Below are 10,438 nucleotides of genomic sequence, written 5' to 3'. Positions count from 1 at the left end.
AGATGGCTGAAGAGACAACAAAGGCCAGCGATAACGTCTAAATCAGTGGATTCCAAGACGTCGTTTTGTAGAAACATTCAACTCCCAAAAGTAGCCCAACTTAGCAAACATCCAAATACGAAATGATTGTTAAAAAGGAAATAGAGAAGTACATTTGAAAGAGGAAGAAAAAAGTCTTTGCTTAGTATGTATAGCTGTGTCTTCCTTAACATTTTTAGCACCAACCCCTAGCGTGAAAAGTTGTCCTTACTTAATTAATCTTAAGTAGATATTGGCGTTAATCAAGATACTGTTTTCTGCTAGGCAAGCTTTCAGACTATTATAGGTTACGCTGACAACAGATTCTCTCGATTGGTTTTGAATAAAGAAGATATTTTCAATGTCCTCACGGCGACTCTTGAGAAACCCCAAAATCCAGATTTTTTGTTAGTAACCTAACGAAAAGTTTTGGGACGAAATGGCCACTCGACGCAGTAAATGCTTAGCTGTCAGCAACGATAAATAGATGGTTCCTTACTTCGTGTTTCAAGAAATTATAGTTCCCTTGTGCAACATCTCCAATTAACCCAATAGGAGAGTAATCTAGACGTTTCAGAATATCTCGTGGTCATTTTGACGTCATAAGCATCAGTTAAGTAGAGCATTACAAAACAACAGTCTACTCGTGTTATCCAAAGTGACAACAATACCACTACAGACATTTACATTTAAGGAGGGTATTATCAGTAGAGTGGCTCTGCGTGTGCGATTGGCTGGTTGCGTACATGTATTATCATTAAGACTGCTTGCATGGAGATGAATCTTTAGATGCTGGGACAGAATCTCTTAAAAGTTCCTAAATACGAACGATATATTTGCCACGGAGCAACAGTTCATTCGTCCATTCTAGACTACTTCAACAGTAGTCGTACACACATCAGGAGTGTTAGCATATATATATTCTGCCTCATCAACGACACCGCCTTGTGAACTTAGGTCAAATCATAATAATATTACGTCCATCACAGGAAAAATAGAAATCGTCTCGCTTATCGTACAGCTTATTAGTGAACTGTCCCTGGTCGTGTTGTAATCAAAGATCGTGTAAAGCCATTGATTCCAAGTTCAGGAGGGTATGGTCAAGAAATGTCGTTATTTAAAGAAATCGATATTGAAGTTGAAGGACATGGTAGGGTTTTCAATAATTTCAGCTTCTTATAAAAACAAATGAAAGTGACGGAGTATAATTGATCTCATAAGAATTGCTTGAAACTTTTACTACCGATTTCAACAATGATATTTTCAACCAGAAACTATTATTCTCACGACATTTTCCTCAGTATATTTCGTTGTAGTCTTTGTTTTGGTTTTCACAATATTTATGCTCTAAAATAGTTCAAATCCATAAATTCATATCGCCGTTTGTCTTTCTTGGAAAGGAAAGCTCTCATGATAAGATAATGAAGGCGTTCTTTTGGTTTGATATAAGGTTTGGTGATGTGAAGAGGAGAAAGGTCCACAGTTTTGATAGAAGATACACTTTTTGAGGAATAGATCTTTGAAATTGATCAAAAGTTCTTTTGAATTCTTCAAAATCCCCAATCCACTTCTGGAGTATACAGTAATCAACAGAACCTTACTTTGTCAACAAGCAATTGACTTCTACATGATTGACGTAATCAATGCTTCAAGGCATTGCTTCAGAAAACATCTTGGTGCGTAACCAGGTCGGAGGATTTGATTGCGTGTTTATTATCCTGTAGAACTAGTCCTGGGTTGTGGTTAGGGTTATGGGTAGGATTTGATTGCGTGTTTATTATCCTGTAGAACTAGTTCTGGGTTGTGGTTAGGGTTAGGGGTAGGATTTGATAGTGTGTTTATTATCCTGTAGAACTAGTTCTGGGTTGTGGTTAGGGTTAGGGGTAGGATTAGATTGCGTGTTTATTATCCTGTTGAACTAGCTCTGGGTTAGGGTTAGGGGTAGGATTTGATTGCGTGTTTATTATCCTGTAGAACTAGCGCTGGGTTGTGGGTTCGAAATGTGTCGATGGTTTATCATCGAATTGGATACTTACAGTGATGACAGAAATGTCTGCAGGTCACAACACCAATGTTCTGTCTGGCAATGCTTACTTCATTCGGAAAGCCGGTTTTTGTTGGACACGTATTGTAATCGAAAGCTTTGTTGGATTTGGCTTTTCCAATCCATAGTGGTTTTGACAAGTCTGAAACTGCTTATGGTCCTAAGATTTTATCTGAAAATTCATTTTATCCTTGCAATGAAAAACAAGTGAACAAGTTATTGTTGTTCGTTTAACGGCAATAGAAAATTTGAGCTTGTAGAGACGTCTAAATGTCCTCTAATCACTTGATATGTTGCCAGCAGAATAGCTTGCAAGCAACGGACTCCGGTTCCGCAGGGATTAAAACTATTAACTTTGGTTTGGTTTGGTTTAGTATTGTTTAACGTCCTACCAACAGCTATGGTCATTTAAGGACGGCCTACCTAGTGTTCAAGATGCATGCGTGTAGTGTATGTGTGTGTGTTTTGTATGGCAAGCCAAGTTGTCATTTATGAATGGAGCAATGTTGATCCAGTACTTAACCAAATTATATAAGATATCTTATTTAATTATATAAGATATCTTATATACTTTATGAGATATCTTATATACTTTATGAGATATCTTATATATTTTATAAGATATCTTATATACCTTTCTATATAAGATATCTCATAAAAGATATAAGATATCTTATAAAGAAAATTAAATGAGATATCTTATATCTTTTAGAAGATATCTTATATAATATATAAGATATCTTATAAACAAAATTAAATGAGATATCTTATATAATTCGGTTATAAGATATCTTATAAAGAACGAGATTTGAATTTGAGATAATAAACCCTCCTCAACAGCGCTCGGTAAAGCATTAAATCGAAAGCCTTAGTTTCGTATCTCTTGACCGGAAATGAAGTATGTGAAAGTGAAAGTAGGAGTTTAATGCCACCAAATAGGTCTGGTTATAGCGGTATTAACATTATTTTTAAAGGATAAGCTTTATAAAGTAGATGGGGGAAAGTCGTGGAGAAAGGGATGTTCCTATGTATTTCATAACTGAAGGAAAACGATCCTACTGCATGTATTACTTACAATTTATTCATTAAAATGTTTTATCTTGATTTTCTTCACGGATTTCCTCTAAAAAAAATTAAAGTAATTTGATAAAATTGTAATATTAACCGTACAAATTCACAGACAGGTAATGGACATTTATTAATTGTTTTCAGACTGGTTATAAACTTGTATTTACTATAACAAACATATTAGGAACATTTATTAATTGTTTCGGGCTGCTTATCACAGACCGCATTAAGCAGTTAAGGTCTCTGTATAACATATCGATAGACATAGGAACATATTTTTTTATTTACTGTTTCAGACTGGTCATTCACCTGTATTTATTATCACAGACAGGCTATGGATCTTTAATTATATTGTTTCAGATAAAATTGTTTTAACTATCTACAGACATTAAAGAACATACTTATATATTTGTAATTCTATGTTCTATCAATATACTGTATTGTAAGGAACATTAATTCATTGTTTCAAACTGGTTATGAACTTGTATTTACTTGTACTATTACAGACAAGAAGTAATATTTCATTATTTAATACATATGTATACAGATAAGTGATATTTCATCATCAGGTGCATGTTCTTTAAAGTCTTTGAGATATTAAATTGATCAAGATATATTTTGTAGAGATACAATTGTATTTTGTGACCTAAAAGGCATTTCACACAAGCCAGATACATGGTAACACTTACAGCATACACTTTATTACCATTCAAATACAAGATATCATGTTAAAACAGATATTTATATAATGAGAAAATAAATAAATACAACTATTTTCCATATCTGTGATAATATATACATGTAAAACTGTCTGTAGTAGTAATTACATGTGTAATACCTATCTGTGATAATATATACATGTGTAATACCTATCTGTGATAATATATACATGTAATACCTGTCTGTAGTAGTAACTACATGTGTAATACCTGTCTGTAGTAGTAACTACATGTGTTATACCTGGCTGTAGTAGTATATATATATATTGCTGAGCATCAAAATTTGGATACACTTTTGTTAGAATTTTGCCAGGAGACTTGTCCTAACTCAGTGCCTCTTGTTTATTATAAAACACAACAAAGATATCTTTATAAAGTAATATTGAGAAGGTTATATAATGATTTGTATACAGATTATACAAACTAGTAAACAGGGTATATAAGAAGTGGTTTACAGAGTATATAAAGAATGGTATATAGAGAGTGGTATACAGGGTACATAAAGAGTGGTTTATAGAGTACACAGGGTGGTATACAGAGTATATAAAGAGTGATATGCATGGTATACATAGAGTGGTATACAGGGTATGTAAGAAACGGTAAACACAGCATATAGAGCGGTTTACACAGAATATAAGGAGTTGTATACAGCTTATAAACAGTGATATACAGGGTATATATAAAGAGCGGTATACAGGGTATAAAAAATGGCCTACATAGTATATTATGAATGGTGTACAGAGCATAGAGAGTGGTATAAATATTATACAGAGAGTTGTATTCAGAGTATAAATAAGTGACAAACAGAGTATATAGAGAGTGTTAAATGTCTGTACATAGTAAAGAAAAAGTGGTGTACAAGTGGTGTACAAAGTTATATACAGAGTATATAAAAAGTTAACCACTTTCATATATTCTATATACACTACCACCTTTTTAGGTATATCATTTACTTGCTGAAATTTGTTTATGGATTTACCTCATAAAGAGTAATTATTTATTTAGTAAGGGTATCCTCTATAATACAGCCTCATTGCATAAGGTACCTGTATTTATCATCTCTATTATAGTGTATTGACTCATTTTCCAGAAGATACAATGTACATGATACAAAGTATATACCTGGTATGTTTTCCGGTAAAGAGGAAAATAAGACATTTCATCTTCAAAAACTTGTAATTGTAGCATATCTCAGGTCTGAAAAAAACAGAGGCAAAGCAGTCACTGGGCCAGACCATTTGGGTGCCAATAGAGGAAGTTTGGGTGTAAAGATAATTAAGATCCCCCACCATGTAACCATCTGAATGCATCCATGCTTACATGATTGGCTCCAGGGTCCTGCCCTATCACAAGGGGCTTATAGTCCCCAAATTTTACATGAAATCAGTAAAGATCCCATCCATATGCTGCTGGGCATGCAGAGGAAAAACACTCATGATACCAAGATAGTCCTTAATGGAGCCCACCCCACCCCTGAGGACTTACTCCTTCAGTCATAACATGGAAATTGTTGATATCCCCAAGCTGATATTTCCCGTATGGTAAGAGCCAATCAACAACTTTTAATGAAAAATATTATTCCAGGTGAGCTATTGATAATGTGCCTGTGCTTCTTGTTCTAGAGAGGCCACAATAAGGGAACATAATTGGGAAACTCCAGCACAAGCAAACAACATGTTATATTTCCTGTGCATGTTATCAATATGAACCAATCAGACAACTATTATAAAGATGAGGTACCTTGCCTACAGAGAATATGGACCTTACATATACCTCATGTATATGTGCATGCATACAAGATGTACTTGATGTATAGGTGTAATCTGATGTATAGAAGGTATATATATACCTGATGCATGGAAGGTGTATATATACCTGACCTATAGGAGGTGTATACATGTACATGTACCTGATGTATAGAAGGTATATATATACCTGATGCATGGAAGGTGTATATCTGACCTATAGGAGATGTATGCATGATGTATAGAAGGTATATACCTGATGTATATGAGGTGTATATCTTAAGGTTTTTTTTATCAATTGTCACCCTTTTACTCTTTGGGAGGGGTACATTTTGCTATAGTTTATGGAAATAAAACTTTTCAAGATCTGTTTTATCCATTTTCAGTAGTAACAAATTCATACTTGGTTGGAGTTGTGATCATGTGGACGCTAAGGGCCTCAGGGGCGGAGCCAAAAGGGGCCAAAATTGCTCAAACAATAATTGTCTACTTCCAGATCCAGATATGTTGAAAACCTTCTCATGGATGGAAATATCCTGATGTGCTTAATCAAAATGTGAATTTCACAACCCCTTGGGTACGGGGCAAAATTCCCTGCTTTACATACATATATATGTAATTTTTATTTTTGACATATCACAACAACAAATAACAATTGCATTACAACTCAGGTGACCTGTTAGGCCCATGGGGCTCTTGTTGTTGATATTGGCTTCCACTAATAATCCCACTACTTACCTCTAATTAGATGTGTCACATGCTTATTAAGTGTGCAGCAAAATATATACATACTGCGATGCCCATTCCTTACATATAATATCTTCCATTGTATATATAAACGAGTACATGGTTGTATTTGACATGTCCTTATAGGCTTAAGGTTATGGAATTATGCAGTGTAGAAATATTCAAATTTCAAATATTTCATATCAATATGGATTGAGTGTCGGTGCTATATATTTTTTTTTAAAAATGTTCAAAACAGTTGATTCTCAAACAGAATTTGTTCTGTATTAAAAAAATATATTGGTTTTTGGGCTGAAATATCTATCCTAGATATTATTATTAAAAAGAGTTATACAACTTACTTATCCACAAGTTTTTGAGTCTTGAACCCAAATGTTAAGCACATGTATCAGTAAACTGAATATTTCTCTTGGAATCTGCTTCAAACTTTGGGGGAAAAGTCCTATTTGTACCATATGCTCCCCTGAGTGATAAAATTCATTTGGAAAAGGAACTGAAATACAAGACATTCTTCATTTTTGAAATTATATCTAAGTTCCCTAAGTTTATGATCTAGTGCCAGTCACTTTTCATAAATAAAGATGATGAGATTAATTTAATATAATAAAATAACCTTGCTATAGTGATATGTACACATATATAGTATAAATATATTTTATTATGAATTTTTTCTTGGACTTAAAATTAACCTAGAGAGGTCAAGTTAGATCAAATGTAAAAATAAGCAGTTAATGTCCTGGGTATAATAAATTGTATTTCATTATAAATATTCTTCGTGTATTTTAGATTTGCTTATATCTGGTAGATTGCAAGATTCTATACCACCAGGTCTAAATTAACATATAGGACAGTCTTTGAAAAATGGGACAAAATCTAAACAAGCTACTTGGGGTGGGCGACTCACTGAGGGTAGGTTAACTAATTTGATTGGTTTGGAAGAACACTGAACAGATGTACATGTCCTTTACCTGTTAACTCACAAAATACATGAACACAAACTTTAAACCATGAATTTATAACACAGGAAAATCAGCAGAAATCAATAAATTTTGCTTACAACAAAGAAGACAAGTGATGTGAATGATAAATGTTGAATCAACTAACTCAGCTTAGCTTTCTGACATCAACTATAAGACAAGACCTCATTAATAATATAAACCAAACCCCTCCCCCCTCCCCAAATCAAACCAAACTAGAATTCTTCAACGAGGCTGTGTACGAAAAATAACATAAATCAAGATGAATTTTAAAATCTCACTTTATATTTGAGTATGTGGTGACTGATTATGACAATATTTCTGCGCTCTTACCGAGTTTGGCATCATTACACCTTCACAATATAAATCCTCAGCAAACTACTTTCATTTGTCTCATTCTGGTTGAAAATGACGTACAACAGATTAATAAATGACAGTGATTCTCACTAATAAGAACTATATCTAAACCTTTGGATTTTAGGCCAACGAAACTAAATTGTCATTTGAATAAATAAACATGTAGCAACTTCACAGACATTTTCTAAGTTCTCAATGGCTCTTTAGAACACTCGAGTTTCTTTCGGAAAAGTTTATAACTCTGGATTATTCCAGCCATTTTAGAATATATTAATGTGTGATTCCTAACACTAATATTTTAAAATGTATGCGTAAATATAATAATTAATATTTGAATATATCAACTAAAATTCTATATTGGTGTTAGTTATACTTCCTGTTGAAAAATAAGCTAGTTTTACACAGCTCCCGTTTATCGGACTCGTGATCTAAGTACAACGGGAGCAGTCATTTTCAAACATTTCTTCTTTGTCGGTCTCGCGAGAGTCTCGTTCTTTATAAGATATCTCATAAACTTTTCTTTATAAGATATCTTATATCTTTTATGAGATATCTTATATAATATATAAGATATCTTATAAAGAAAATTAATTGAGATATCTTATAAAAGATATAAGATATCTTATATATTATATAAGATATCTTATAAAAGATATAAGATATCTTATAAAGAAAAGTTTATGAGATATCTTATATCTTTTATAAGATATCTTATATCTTTTACAAGATATCTTATAAAGTATATAAGATATCTTATAAAAGATATAAGATATCTCATAAACTTAAAATAAGATATCTTATATGTTTATAAGATATCTCATATGTTTATAAGATATCTTATATGTTTATAAGATATCTCATATGTTTATAAGATATCTTATATAATATATAAGATATCTTATATAATATATGAGATATCTTATATAATTTGGTTAAGTACTGGATCAACATTGCTCCATGAATAAATGACAACTTGGCTTGCCATAGTTTTGGGAGGCTGCGATACGTTAGTGCATGTCTCCTTGTGATAGCGCGGAACTGATGCCGACTTGTATTTACACTATACTCTATTATAAATACTTGTTTATTATATTTATATTTGGTTTAAATATATATGTATATACCCGTAACTAAACTTTAAGGAATAACGAACATTTTAATGGTAAGATATTTATTACTTGTTTCTAGTTTTCATGTAATGTTAGAGATCCCATGGGATTCATTAATGATAAAAGGAAGGGCAGAACTTCCTAGGGTGATTCCTCCTCAGTGTATTTCAGTTGGACTTGAACTCATTAAGTGTTTTTGATGACACAGTTTCCTAAGGTAGATTGTTCCGAACCTTGATCACTCGATTACTAAAGATATTATTACTAGTGTTAATCCCGAAAGGTTTCTTGAATTGTTTTTTAGATTGACCTCTAGTGATACTGAGGGATGTAGGCCAAAACATCAGCTCGTAGTCTTACTGGTCGATCCCGTTTAATATTTTGTACAGCTCAACCACATCTGCCCTCTCACGCCTATATCCAAGAGATGGAAGACCTAATGTTCTTAGGCGTTCATGGTAGGGCATGTATTTCTGTTACCCTTTTAGTGGCTCTTCGTTGGACATTTTCGATGACTATTTTGTCCTTGTTTAGAGACGGTTACCACACTTGCGTAGCGTATTCCAGATGTGGACGGATTAGGGACTTGTACATGGTTGTAAAAAGAGCTATGCCCATAGAAACGAAAGTTCTAAACAGAAAACCTAGCATTTGGTTAGCTTTCTACACTGCTGCATTGACTTTGGTTGAGAATTTTAAGGTGTTAGTGAATTCTAAGGTCCTTTTCTGTGACTACTGTCTCTATTTCAGTTGTTTGTCCATCTTACGTCAAATGGTACTTCGGTGATTTGGGGTTATTACTAATCCCCATATGTTCACACTCCTTGGTGTTTAGCTTCATTAGCCAGCTCTCGGTCTAAATTCTAATTTTGTTGATGTTTATCTGGAGTTGCTTTCTTTCCAATTCTGTACAAGCTTTTGAGTAGAGTTTGGTATCGTCCGCAAATAATTTGGTTATACAGCTGAGAAGTTCAGGCAAGTCATTGACGTAGATCAAGAGTAGTATAGGGCCAAGGACGTTTGTCTGGGGAACTCCATTTGTGACTGGGAACCTGAAGATTTTGCTCCGTTGATTGTGACTCGTTGGGTCATATCTTTTTAGAACTCCATTTTCCATGCCAGAATTTTACCTCTGATTTCATATTAATTTAGTTTGTATTGTAGCAAGCGGTGCGACACTTTGTCAAAAGCTTTGCTGAAGTCGAGGAATATGATGTCCACATTGTTCCCATCATCTATTGCCTGTGTCCAATCTTTAATGACCTCTAGTAGTTGAGTGATACAGGTGCGGCCACTTCTGAAACCGTGTTGGTGGGGGATGAAGAGATAGTTCTTGTCCATTTGTTTTAAGATAGCATCTCGGACTATACGTTGAAAGATCTTACAGGAAACCGACGTCAAACCGATAGGTCTTCAATTTCCTGAAAGTCTTTCTTGAATATTGGTGAGACATGAGCCTGTTTCCACGAATCTGGTAGGGTTCCTTCTTGAATGGACCTGTTAAAGATGATGGTCAGAGGTTCCATTAGCGATTCTTTTTTTTTAGATGAAATTTGGATGGATGGTATCCGGGCCAGGAGATTTGTTTGGACTAATTTTCCTAGTTATTGCTTACGCAAGATTTTCTGTCACTGAAAGGTCACTGATATGTCGG

Source organism: Mizuhopecten yessoensis, unplaced genomic scaffold, assembly GCF_002113885.1.
Source record: "Mizuhopecten yessoensis strain PY_sf001 unplaced genomic scaffold, ASM211388v2 scaffold201, whole genome shotgun sequence".
In the NCBI taxonomy this organism is placed as follows: Eukaryota; Metazoa; Mollusca; class Bivalvia; order Pectinida; family Pectinidae; genus Mizuhopecten; species Mizuhopecten yessoensis.
Note: the sequence above shows the minus strand (reverse complement) of the source record.